This window comes from Lampetra planeri, chromosome 34 (genome assembly GCF_965212315.1).
Source record: "Lampetra planeri chromosome 34, kcLamPlan1.2.h2, whole genome shotgun sequence".
Taxonomy (NCBI): Eukaryota; Metazoa; Chordata; class Hyperoartia; order Petromyzontiformes; family Petromyzontidae; genus Lampetra; species Lampetra planeri.
Window position 1 is genome coordinate 10,799,187 of NC_136140.1, and position 13,928 is coordinate 10,813,114.

General features: G+C 56.7%; 1 long non-coding RNA gene across 1 annotated transcript; it reads left to right on the forward strand.

Moving 5' to 3' along the window:
- The first annotated feature begins 4,859 nt into the window (after positions 1-4,859).
- Positions 4,860-7,363, forward strand: LOC144730146 (uncharacterized). Its single transcript, XR_013587792.1, has 4 exons — positions 4,860-4,971; positions 5,826-5,998; positions 6,415-6,683; positions 7,174-7,363. It is a non-coding gene; the product is annotated as an uncharacterized LOC144730146 (long non-coding RNA).
- Positions 7,364-13,928: the final 6,565 nt, after the last annotated feature.

Consider the following 13,928-nt stretch of genomic DNA (forward strand, 5'->3'; position numbering starts at 1 on the left):
GGGTGATTGAGCCAACGGGGAGGGTTGGAGTTTGCTGGTGGGTCGGCGAATGCTCGAAGCGGGCAGTGGCCCTGCACTGCCGTTCGTCGTTCGAGGTATCGACTCGCAGGGAGGTGCAGACTGGAGACCCGTGCGACTAGACTTCGCTGAGGCACTCACAAGGGAGCGATTGAAGCGGGAAGCGGTGCTACGATGCGGTCCACGGTGCAAAAAAATGGTGACCCCTTAGGCCACCCGGGGTCACAGAGGCCGATGCCTCTCTCCTCTGTGATCTGTGCGTGACGCTCCCAATCCAATCAGTGATCGAGCAGGTGCAGCGAGGACTCGGGCATGTGTGTGAAGAAAGTTCATGGTCACATCTCTTCATGGTTCAACGATTCAAACCTGGTCTCTAACGGGGGCATGGTAGGGGGGGGGGGGGGTTCGGGTGGTCCTGCACTTTCTCCAAGCTCTCTCTGCCCTCTCCCCCCGGTGCTGGTTTGGCAGAGCGAGAGAGTCGCGACCTTGAGGCGCACGGCGCCACGTGGACACGCGCCATGCCCGCCGCCGCGTGTCTCACCCGCGGCGGTGCCACCTGTCAGGAGATGCAACTTGCCGCGTCCTCCATGTTCGCTGCGAATCGGGAGCAGCGCGTCCGTCACCCCCCACCCCCCGGGGCCGATGACGTTCCGTCCGTTGTTTACGTCATCCGATACGCGTGTGTCCATCGAGAGGTGTTCCGCGGGAATGATGGATGCAACATTCTATCGATGTCCCAGGAGGAACACAATGCTGAACTCTGGCACAAATATGCCCGAGTCTGTTGCTCACAAATAGAATCCGAAAATCCACGTGACGTTTTAGAATATTTGTCCCGATAAATTCGCGGTAACGTTGAATTCATTTATTTTAATAGGCCAGGCTCGACCGAACGTTCTACCTTGATCTAAGTCACTGACACCTCCATGAGCCCCCCTGGAATGTGACACTCAAGCCAGCATAAATCCGTTCGACGTTACGAATCTAATTACACTGGTCAACACACTTTTTCTGGCATAAGGTATTCCAACGGTTTTGAGGTAATTTTGGGTGCTGATTCCAAATCTGGCATCAGTTTTTGTCTATCACATCAGGTTTTTGAGATATCAAATATTGCATTTTTAATAAACACTCCAGAAGAAAAATATTAAGTAAATGTCGATATTATAAACACACTATCCTAAAAAGACAGCACCATATTTTAACACTAAAGCAGTCACTGACTCGCAACAACTTGCAATCATAAGTGACAGAGTTAATTTCGGGTAAAATCAATGAAAATGGGGTATGCCGATAGCATAAAAATGAGATCTGATAGAGCAAATCTGAGATCAGATTTGGAATCAGCACCCTGACATTTGTATAAAACAGCTGCAAAAGTCCAGTGTTATTTGCCACGATATCCCCGCGCACCACGGCACTGCCTTGATCACTGCCACTCCGTGCGTCGGTGTCTGAGCCCTGGGCCCTTCACCCGTACCGTCTGCCCCTGTGCTCCTCGCCTCCGTCTGTGACTCCCGAAGAGTCCCAATGAAGGCAAAACCCCAAAAACGGCACGGGTCTGACCGCGTAGATGGAACAGGGGCACCGGTTGTTTTCGTCTCGCTTTCACCGCCTCGTTTGTATCGATTCCCACTGCGAGCGTCGTCTTTCGCACGCAGAGAAGGAATTGATCGATCGGCGGTGTTTCGTTTGTTCCGTGTCCCAGGTGGGTGATTGAGCCAACGTGGAGGGTGGGAGTTTGCTGGTGGATCGGTGAATGCTCGAAGCGAGCAGTGCCCCTGCTCTTCTGTTCGTCGTTCGAGGTATCGACTCGCAGAGAGGCGCAGACTGGAGACCCGTTCTGCTGTCTACAGTTCCGCTCACCCCAATTCGCCCAAAATACATAGTGACGTACAGTTTGAGCCTCATTAGCATCGTAATTCTGTCCTGCACGCGAACCTCGATTAATTACACCTCGTTACACCCACGTGTACTCTGAACATTCCTGTAGAATGTCGCCACTATTTCATTTAAATTATTTAAAAGCCTCGCGCTGGCACGACACGAGGTGTATGTATGTAGAACTTCTTTCGCACCGTACGTAGCCAAAGGTGCGGGGGAAGGACGACAAACATGTGCTATAGGCTTGCGAGGGTCTACATTGGCAGCACGGAGCAGTGCAGCAGATTGTTGTGCTGTACTTCGCTCCAACGTCTATGCTCGCCTTCAAATCCGCACTGAGAAGTGTGAAGTATGGTCAAATATCCCTCCACCTACCCCCCCCCCCCCAATATCCGCACGGCGTGGGGAGACCCTCATCCAGCAGTGGATTGACAAGAGTACTGGAAAATGCACACACACACACACGCGTCTGTCTATCCACGGCGGAACTTTCGCTGCCCACGTGAATATTTCTGGCAGCACTGACACAGTTGACACAGTGAGATAATGGAGAGGGGGGAGGCTGACGCGGGGTATCAGCGGTGTCGGAGGCCCCGCCAGCCTCGCTGCTGACAGCGCTGATCTCGGCGCCACGCAGCGGTTAATGCTTCCTAACCCCAGCGTTATGCGTGGAGGGGGTGGAGGGGGCTCTCTAACATTTAAATTGTCGGGCCCAGGGTCCCATGGAAGGGGGAGGAGAGTTCGTGTGCCCCCGCTCATTCCACCACCACCGTCACCGCTACTCAACGCGTCAATTGCGGCAACAGATAACGGTACCTGGCTGAACGTGCGCTCGCAAACTAAACGTCTTGGATCGACGCCGCGATCACGTGCGCGGCTCTCGCCCGTCCCACGTGGGTCTCATTCCCGTCTCACGTGGGCCTCATTCCCGTCCCACGTGGGCCTCATTCCCGTCCCACGTGGGTCTCATTCCCGTCCCACGTGGGTCTCATTCCCGTCCCACGTGGGTCTCATTCCCGTCCCACGTGGGTCTCATTCCCGTCCCACGTGGGCCTCATTCCCGTCCCACGTGGGCCTCATTCCCGTCGCACGTGGGTCTCATTCCCGTCCCACGTGGGTCTCATTCCCGTCCCACGTGGGTCTCATTCCCATCCCACGTGGGTCTCATTCCCGTCCCACGTGGGCCTCATTCCCGTCTCACGTGGGCCTCATTCCCGTCTCACGTGGGTCTCATTCCCATCCCACGTGGGTCTCATTCCCGTCTCACGTGGGCCTCATTCCCGTCCCACGTGGGTCTCATTCCCATCCCACGTGGGTCTCATTCCAGTCCCACGTGGGTCTCATTCCCGTCCCACGTGGGCCTCATTCCCATCCCACGTGGGTCTCATTCCCGTCCCACGTGGGTCTCATTCCCATCCCACGTGGGCCTCATTCCCGTCCCACGTGGGCCCCATTCCCGTCCCACGTGGGCCCCATTCCCGTCCCACGTGGGCCTCATTCCCATCCCACGTGGGCCTCATTCCCGTCCCACGTGGGCCTCATTCCCATCCCACGTGGGTCTCATTCCCGTCCCACGTAGGTCTCATTCCCGTCCCACGTGGGCCTCATTCCCGTCCCACGTGGGCCCCATTCCCGTCCCACGTGGGCCCCATTCCCGTCCCACGTGGGCCTCATTCCCATCCCACGTGGGCCTCATTCCCGTCCCACGTGGGTCTCATTCCCGTCCCACGTGGGCCTCATTCCCGTCCCACGTGGGTCTCATTCCCGTCCCACGTGGGCCTCATTCCCGTCCCACGTGGGTCTCATTCCCGTCCCACGTGGGCCTCATTCCCGCATCACGTAGGCCTTATTCACGTCCCACGTGGGCCTCATTCCCATGTCACGTGGGTCTCATTCCCGTCTCACGCTGCCTACAAGCATCAGGACATGTACACATTCATCAATCAATCATTTAGGGCGCTGTGCCGACCCTGTCTAGTGGCGGTCGTGCGGGTTTATTGACCATACTTACCCAGGCAAAATGGTAAAAGTGAGGGGGGCGGGGTGGGTGGGTGGGGGTAGGAGCAGTTCAGACATCACTCGCCACTGATGTTGGCTGTGGCCGCGCAAACGAACCCGGGTCGCCGGCTTTGTAGCCGCTGTGCGCTCACCACTTCGCCGCCACCGCCGCCGCCGCCGCTCCTCCCGATGTATTTTCGCAGCAATAATCTTGTCGTGGTTAACGCGGCAGCGGCGACGGTCACGGGGTAAGGACGCAAGGCATGGGATGGATTCGCTTCGGCCGGGCGACATGCGTCATCCACCTCTGAGCGCTAATCACTCACGCCCGATAATAATGAGGCCGCCACCGCCGCTGCTGCTGTTTCTGCCACAGCACTCCGCGCTCTCCGCGACCTGCACTGGCTTCCAGTAAGCTTTCACATCCCGGTATAAGTTAGCCATTCTTCTGGTCTATAAAGCTCTGCGTGGTCTTGCACTTGTGTACCTGCGGGTCCGACTGATCTGTCATAGGACTGGGGTTTATGCGCTACGCTCTTCGGAGCAGGACCCGCTGCTACCCAAGGCCGTAGCCATGGAGTCAACATTGGGGGGGACCAAAACTTCCAGGGGGTCTGGGGTCACCCCCCAGAAAAAAAATCTAAATTTGAAAACGAATTTCCTGCCTAATATATATATTTTTAAAAATCACAAACACAAAGGATGGACTTTTAATTTATTTTTTTACAATGTCTAATAGTGTATTGTATTACATTGCTGTTTTTTTTTTACCTTTTCTTGTTTCATTGTATGTGATGGCAGAGATTAGGGATTAATAAAGTACAACCATAACCACCATCGAATAAACAGAAATCGATTTTATAGCAATATATTGAGGGGGACATTTTGAGCATATTTGAATATCCCCCCCAAAATGTATTATAATTACGGCCTTGCTGCGACCCTCACAGCCTCGGCTCTTGCGCTCGACGCCGGGTGAGGGTGAGGGCCTTCTTGAAGGCCTTCTCAAGCGTTGCCGCAAGGATCTGGAACGCATTGCCGGCTCGTGGTTCGGCAACGCTGCGAGCCTCGGTGTGTTTAGGAGTGGAGTGCCAAGACTCACTATTTTGTCATGATTTTTACTTGAAATATTACTCCACTGTCTTTGCATTTTATTCGAGTGTACAAATGTTGTGATTACCCCCCCCCCCCCCAAGTGGAGGTGATATTACATTTAAAATCAATACGGTTTAGCGATGATGACTGAGCACCAGCACGCCGTCTACTCAGAACCGCAACGACCCCGGCCCAGGGGATGCGAAGTCTTCCCGTGAGCCACCGCGCCTCCAGTTCCGAATCCAAACTCGGATCGCGATGATTGCGCAACGCGTGCCGAGCGACATAGGGAGGGAGGGGGAGGAGGGGGGCGGGGGGCTCGCCGATTGGTTGATTGTGAGCGGCGGCTCCTCTTGCGTCAGTCACGTGGCACGCACGTGCTCTCCCGTAAGGTTGACGCGGACTGTGGTTTAGCAATCATCCGGTGCGCTGGCGCTGCATCAGGATTTAATTTGCGTTTGAACAAAATAAATGTATGTTGAACTTCTTTCGCGCCGTACGTTGCCAAACGCGCTCATCTGAGGTGCGGTTTGGTGAAGGTGGAGAGACGGCCACTGCACGGTGATTCTGTTTTGTTTCATCATACATCATTTCTGCTGTGACAATTCTCTGTTCCGCTGGGATCCGTCGTCGCTGCGAGGTCGTCTCCAGCGCGTTGCAAACATAATCCTCGTCGAGGCAAGAGCTTCATCCCCTGACGCGTGGAGGCCGGGCGATGAGGTGGTTCGGAGGGCTCCCTGGTGAAGAGGCCTCCTCTGCGTGGTGTTTTTGTCTGGACGCGACTCGCTCTCTCTCTGTCTCACTCCGAGTTGTCGCTCGATCGGTGGCAGCGCGTGCTCCTCACGCCCCTGGAAGCTGGCGTCCTGACACACGTCCACGTGCGCTGCTGCGTCCTGCTTGACTCGAACCATCTCGCGAGCACGGAGGCGCGACACGCATGTCGAGACCCCGAGCCTCACCGCACGACTCCGTCTCCCCCCCCCACCCCAACCAACCTGTGCAGGTGATGCCTTGAGACACCTGCAGGCTCACTCCGCCGCTCTACCCTGTGCATCACGTGTGACGGACTCGCCCTCGACGGTTGTTATCATTTCCCTCAATCTAGATTTGAAGTTTTCGTGACTGCAGGGATCCATACTCTTAGGTCCTTTCGGTAAAGTCACCCCCTCCCTTGCTCCTCCCCCCTCTCTTTACCTATATAACCTCTTACCACGGCATCTCTCTCTCACTTCAGCAAAAAACAAATCTTGCTGTTGTTTTCCCACTTGATGATGATTGCTTGTGTTGCAATCGAAACGTCGCGATTTAATTTGTTTTATTGTATACCGACGTGACTGTACCGAATAGAACTAAAGAGTATAATTTCCCTCGTTTACCCGGGGAGGCGCGAGTCGAGATTTGCTTTTTTTTATTGTCCAGGAGGGCCCTGCGCGAAAATCAGACAGTTCGCAAACGGAGTCTCCTCGCTGCGGCGCGAGAGCTGCTACACCTCGAGCCGGCCAAGTGCGCAACGAGCAGAGGACCTCGACAAGCCGAGGACCCCCCCCCCCGTTCACTCGTCACTCCGCCACAACGACGCACGCAGACGACATTGCCCGACTCTCCCCAATCATGTTTCGAATCCCTGTCACTCCATGCACGCCGCTCCCTAATTAAGTCGACCTTGCTGCTGACAACAACAAAGACGCGTGAGTTGTGTTTCACCTCGTCTTACTTATTCAGATGCGAGCCTCTTCTGATTAAAAACAAACGAGTTTCGTAAATAAGAATGCGTGATTTTACTCCCACCCAATGCAGAATTAAACGTTGAGCACTCACTGGCGGTCAGGAGTCTGCTTATCTCTCTACCATCGCTACCACCATGGTTACTGTTGAACTTCACTCGTCGATTGCTCCAATTTTGAGGACTCGGTCTACACCAGGCACCGGTTCGACCCATCCACACGGTTCAACTACCACCACATTGCAGGTCACAACAACACTCATCCACTCACCGACCCACTCACTCGCCCACTCGCTAATTCAACCACCCACTCTCACCCACTCGTTCGCTCGCCACACTGCAGGTCACCTCGCTTCTCGTTCTGCTTCTTCGCCCTCACTGCGCAACTTTGGAATTCCCTCCTCTCCCTGTCATCCTCCCTTCCCGGTGCCCCATTGACCTTGTGCCCACTCCAGTAAACCTCGTCAACTCGGTGTCACTCCGCTGCGCCCTGGGCTGCCGGACGTCCCCGCGCGTTGGGCCGTGGAGGCCGCAGCCGCCGCTGTCTGCGGGGCGGAGTGCGACCGGGACGGGCACGTGGTGTGGGTCCGGGCAAAGTGCTGCGGGGAAGGACGGGTCGGGATGCATGTGGAGCATGCGGGGGGAGGGGGGGTCCATGGGGAGGAGGAGGTGGCGGAGGAGGTGGTGGAGGAGGTGATGATGGAGGTGGCGGGGAAGTGGTGGAGGTAATGGTGGAGGAGGTGGTGGAGGTGGTAGTGCAGGAGGTGGATGTGGTGGAGGTGGTGGAGGTGGTGGAGGAGGTGGTGGTAGAGGAGGTGGAGGAGGTGGTAGTGGAGGAGGTGGACAACGAGTTGGAGGAGTTGGTGGGCGACGAGGTGGTGGTGTTGGATGAGGTCGTGGTGGGGCGCCACGGTGGCGAGATGTTAACTACCTCGCCTGGTGTACAGGAGATTGTGGGTTCCATCCTGCGCCTGCTGCTGTATATTGAGTTTGCGTCTCTCTCTCTCCCTCTCTCGCCCCGTGGCCGCGTGGATTTTTCTCCGTGTCCTGCGGTTGTTTTCCCCTCCACATTTAGAATCAACATCACGCGTTCGGGAGTTTTGGCCGCTGCTATAAATGTCACCGTGATGAATGGCCACTCCGCTGAGCTCTCATCTGTGATAGCCAGGTCGCTTATGAAAAAAGAGCGACGTAACTCAATAGGCCTTACACCTGATAAAATAAAATAAAAATAGTTCGTTTAGGATGCTGGAGGTCGCGGTGGAAGGGGTGGTGCGTGTCACATTTCTTTGTCGTGAAACTTTCTTTGTTGTTGCTTGTGCTTATTGTTTTTGTACCATTGATATATAATTTTGTATTTACTTTGTAGTAGTTCGGCTTCTTTCGCGCCGTGCTCAGCCAACCAACCGGGCTGTCGGCATGATTGACGCTGTTTTAAAGTATAGCTATTATTGTTGTTGTTAAATAGAGTGCACAACCCCGTTGCCCCTCGCGGCTAATGGCGATCTGTGGCCAACGAGGAAGCCTCAATTCCCGCTTTGGAAACAACAACAACAAGGACAACAACAACAACAACAACGATGATGACGATGTCCGTCTGGTGAGACCTCCAGTGCGGCACGACGCAGAGTGCCAGCGTGCGCGTTACCCCTCACTCCCCTCTCACCTCACTCCCACTCACCTCACTCCCTCTCACCTCACTCCCTCTCACCTCACTCCCCTCTCACCTCACTCCCCTCTCACCTCACTCCCATTCACCTCACTCTCCTCTCACCTCACTCCCCTCTCACCTCACTCCCCTCTCACCTCACTCCCCTCTCACCTCACTCCCCTCTCACCTCACTCCCCACTCACCTCACTCCCCACTCACCTCACTCTCACCTCACTCCCTCTCAGCTCACTCTCCTCTCACCTCATTCCCATTCACCTCACTCCCCTCTCACCTCACTCCCCTCTCACCTCACTCCCTCTCACCTCACTCCCCCTCAGCTCACTCCCCCTCAGCTCACTCCCCTCTCACCTCACTCCCACTCACCTCACTCCCTCTCACCTCACTCCCTCTCAGCTCACTCCCCTCTCACCTCACTCCCATTCACCTCACTCCCATTCACCTCACTCCCCTCTCACCTCACTCCCCCTCAGCTCACTCCCTCTCACCTCACTCCCTCTCACCTCACTCCCTCTCATCTCACTCCCTCTCAGCTCACTCCCCTCTCACCTCACTCCCATTCACCTCACTCCCATTCACCTCACTCCCCTCTCACCTCACTCCCCCTCAGCTCACTCCCTCTCACCTCACTCCCTCTCACCTCACTCCCTCTCAGCTCACTCCCCTCTCACCTCACTCCCCTCTCACCTCACTCCCTCTCACCTCACTCCCCTCTCACCTCACTCCCCTCTCACCTCACTCCCATTCACCTCACTCCCCTCTCACCTCACTCCCCTCTCACCTCACTCCCCTCTCACCTCACTCCCTCTCACCTCACTCCCCTCTCACCTCACTCCCCTCTCACCTCACTCCCTCTCACCTCACTCCCACTCACCTCACTCCCTCTCACCTCACTCCCTCTCAGCTCACTCCCCTCTCACCTCACTCCCCTCTCACCTCACTCCCTCTCACCTCACTCCCCTCTCACCTCACTCCCCTCTCACCTCACTCCCATTCACCTCACTCCCCTCTCACCTCACTCCCCTCTCACCTCACTCCCCTCTCACCTCACTCCCTCTCACCTCACTCCCTCTCACCTCACTCCCCTCTCACCTCACTCCCCTCTCACCTCACTCCCCTCACCTCACTCCCCTCTCACCTCACTCCCCACTCTCCTCACTCCCTCTCACATCACTCCCTCTCAACTCACTCCCCTCTCACCTCATTCCCATTCACCTCACTCCCCTCTCACCTCACTCCCCTCTCACCTCACTCCCTCTCACCTCACTCCCCCTCAGCTCACTCCCCCTCAGCTCACTCCCCTCTCACCTCACTCCCACTCACCTCACTCCCTCTCACCTCACTCCCTCTCAGCTCACTCCCCTCTCACCTCACTCCCATTCACCTCACTCCCATTCACCTCACTCCCCTCTCACCTCACTCCCCCTCAGCTCACTCCCTCTCACCTCACTCCCTCTCACCTCACTCCCTCTCAGCTCACTCCCCTCTCACCTCACTCCCATTCACCTCACTCCCATTCACCTCACTCCCCTCTCACCTCACTCCCCCTCAGCTCACTCCCCCTCAGCTCACTCCCTTTCACCTCACTCCCTCTCACCTCACTCCCTCTCAGCTCACTCCCCTCTCACCTCACTCCCTCTCACCTCACTCCCCTCTCACCTCACTCCCCTCTCACCTCACTCCCATTCACCTCACTCCCCTCTCACCTCACTCCCCTCTCACCTCACTCCCCTCTCACCTCACTCCCCTCTCACCTCACTCCCCTCTCACCTCACTCCCCTCTCACCTCCCTCCCCACTCACCTCACTCCCTCTCACCTCACTCCCTCTCAGCTCACTCCCCTCTCACCTCATTCCCATTCACCTCACTCCCCTCTCACCTCACTCCCTCTCACCTCACTCCCCCTCAGCTCACTCCCCCTCAGCTCACTCCCCTCTCACCTCACTCCCACTCACCTCACTCCCTCTCACCTCACTCCCTCTCAGCTCACTCCCCTCTCACCTCACTCCCATTCACCTCACTCCCATTCACCTCACTCCCCTCTCACCTCACTCCCCCTCAGCTCACTCCCTCTCACCTCACTCCCTCTCACCTCACTCCCTCTCACCTCACTCCCTCTCAGCTCACTCCCCTCTCACCTCACTCCCCTCTCACCTCACTCCCCTCTCACCTCACTCCCCTCTCACCTCACTCCCCTCTCACCTCACTCCCCTCTCACCTCACTCCCCTCTCACCTCACTCCCCTCTCACCTCACTCCCCTCTCACCTCACTCCCCTCTCACCTCACTCCCCTCTCACCTCACTCCCCTCTCAGCTCACTCCCCTCTCACCTCACTCCCCTCTCACCTCACTCCCCTCTCAGCTCACTCCCCTCTCACCTCACTCCCCTCTCACCTCACTCCCCTCTCACCTCACTCCCCTCTCACCTCACTCCCCTCTCACCTCACTCCCCTCTCACCTTACTCCCTCTCACCTCACTCCCCTCTCACCTCACTCCCTCTCAGCTCACTCCCTTTCACCTCACTCCCCCTCAGCTCACTCCCCTCTCACCTCACTCCCCTCTCACCTCACTTCCTCTCACCACACTCCCCTCTCACCTCACTCCCCCTCAGCTCACTCCCTCTCAGCTTACTCCCCTCTCACCTCACTCCCTCTCACCTCACTCCCTCTCACCTCACTTCCCCTCACCTCACTCCCCTCTCACCTCACTCCCTCTCACCTCGCTCCCTCTCACCTCACTCCCTCTCACATCTCTCACCTCACTCCCTCTCAGCTCACTCCCCTCTCAGCTCACTCCCCTCTCACCGCACTCCCCTCTCACCACACTCCCCTCACTCCCTCTCAGCTCACTCCCTCTCAGCTCACTCCTTCTCACCTCACTCCCTCTCAGCTCACTCCCCTCTCACCTCACTCCCTCTCACCTCACTCCCCTCTCACCTCACTCCCCTCTCACCTCACTCCCTCTCACCTCAATCCCTCTCACCTCACTTCCTCTCACCTCACTCCCTCTCACCTCACTCCCTCTCACCTCACTCCCTCTCACCTCACTTCCTCTCACCTCACTCCCCTCTCACCTCACTCCCCTCTCACCTCACTCCCCTCTCACCTCACTCCCCTCTCACCTCACTCCCCTCCCACCTCACTCCCTCTCACCTCACTCCCTCTCACCTCACTCCCCTCTCACCTCACTCCCTCTCTCCTCACTCCCCTCCCACCTCACTCCCTCACCTCACTCCCCTCTCACCTCACTCCCCTCTCATCTCGCTCATGTTTGTATTACTTTAGTATAAATAAATGTTAATTTTGATTCATATTTTTTTTTTCTTACTTTACGTGAACGAAAAGACACAAATTCGCCAGTTTTCTCATTGAAAATAGGTAAATTTCTAAATATCACTGTCCTGGTCACAAAAGCAAAGTTTGTGGGGACTAATAACCATTTTCTATACTTTTTAGGCATACGCAATTAAGAAATAACACTTACTACTGTGTTACATAGTGTAATGCATTTACGATGCCACTGATAATGTAGTTACTACGCCAATGATGTCGCTACTACACCGCTGCTCACACTCCACCCCTCTCACTCACTCCACTCCCAGCCCCACGTCCTCTGCTCTCGCGACCCAAGGCGTTCTCACGACTCGCCTCGAGTCAACCTTTGCCCTGCGTTTGCTTCGCTTATTCCCCTCCTCTTCCTCCCTCCTCTGCTGGCCCCTCAATTAGTAACTCCATTCCCCCCCCACCACCAACATCCAGTATTCCGTGCTGCCGACTCCCTGTCCAGGGTCCGGGCCGTGATTTTCTCTGCGGCAGATCGTGGCCCCACGGGTTATGCAGAACGCGCGCGTGTAGGCGCCGTATCAAATAATCAGAAGCGTAAAATTTTTGCCTTTAAATTATCTCGATTGAAAACTCATTTCTGTTAGGACCGATTGTTGTTGTGTTTATGGTTTGTTGTCGTCCCCCCCCCCCGTGCACCTCCGAATAACACGGTTGGCCATGCACAGTGCGAAAGAAGTTCAACATACGTGCGTACGTGTGTGGTAGGACGAAGCTGTAAGATGACGTGTGGGTGACTCCCATCTCTTCCCACGACGTCTGGCCAGCTTCGCAGAGAAGGCAAAAATATCCTCTCAAAGGGGCGCTCCAGACCTTTCATCAGTTTAGGCAGTGGCCTGAGCATGGTTGGCTATGCACGATGTGAAAGAAGTTCAACATACAGACAGCACATTGCCGCACGGATCTCTGCAGAGCGCCACCGGCGGTGCACTGCTACGCAGAATCCCTGCGTCGTCCCAGAGCGGACCCTCTTGGAATACAGATCCCCCCACCCCCACTTCCCCCCACTCCACTCCCCCAACTTACCCCCACCCCAACCCCACTTCCCCCACACCCCAACCTCCACTCCCCCCCACCCCAACCCCCAATCCCACCCCAACCCCCACTCCCCCCCCCACCCCAACCCCCACTCCCCCTCACCCACTACCCCCAACCCCCATTCCCCCCAACCCACTCACCCCCCACCCCCACTCCACTCCCCCCACTTCCCCCCACCCAACCCCCACTCCCTCCCACCCCAACCCCCACTCCCCCACACCCCAACCCCCACTCCCCCCCAACCACTCTCCCCAACCCCCACTCCCCCCCCACCCCAACCCCCACTCCCCCTCACCCACTACCCCCAACGCCCACTCCCCCCAACGCCCACTCCCCCAAACCCACTCACCCCCACCCCCACTCCACTCCCCCCCACCCACTCCCCCCACCCAACACTCACTCCCCCCCCACGGGACGGGTCGTGTGGCAGCGTGGTCGTGAGAGAGGACGGTGCCTGCTGCGACCACCGCGTCTCCGACTGAGTGCGTGTGTGTGCGTGTGTGAGTGTGTGTGCGCGCGTGTGCGTGTGTGCGTGTGCGATGGGGCAGTAGTGGAGAGAGTGGAGAGTTTCCCATACCTGGGCAGTGTGCTTATGACAGGCTCCAGTTTAACAGCAGAGGTCTCACTCCGAATCAGTCGAGCGGCAATATATTTTCATCGGTTGTGTAACGCTATGTGGAAGCTACCTGGACTGTCGCTCCGCACGAAGCTTCAAGTCTTCTCGGCCACGGTCATTCCCTCCCTTCTCTACGCTTGCGAAACGTGGACCCCCCTAATGGAACATCTTCGCCGGTTGGAAACATTTAGGCTGGCCTGCCTACCATCCGTCCTGGGTTTAACCAGGCTGGATTGTGTGAGGAGCTCACAAATCCTTGAAAGATCTGGGCAAAGTCCCATCGGTGAGCTCCTCCGGCAGGCAAGGCTGCGTTGGCTGGGTCATGTAGCCCGCATGCCCAGCCACCGCATGCCTAAACAGCTTTTGTTCGGCCGGATCGAGGGGGCTAAACGGGCGCGGCACGGGCTAGAGAAGAGATGGAGTGATGTGGTACAGGAGGACGTGGAGCTGAGTGGACTTGCTGATGACTGGTACCAGCGGTGTCAAGATCGGCCTCTGTGGAGGAGGCTCGTGAAGGACTCTACTGGGCAGTTGGAGGCAGTCGC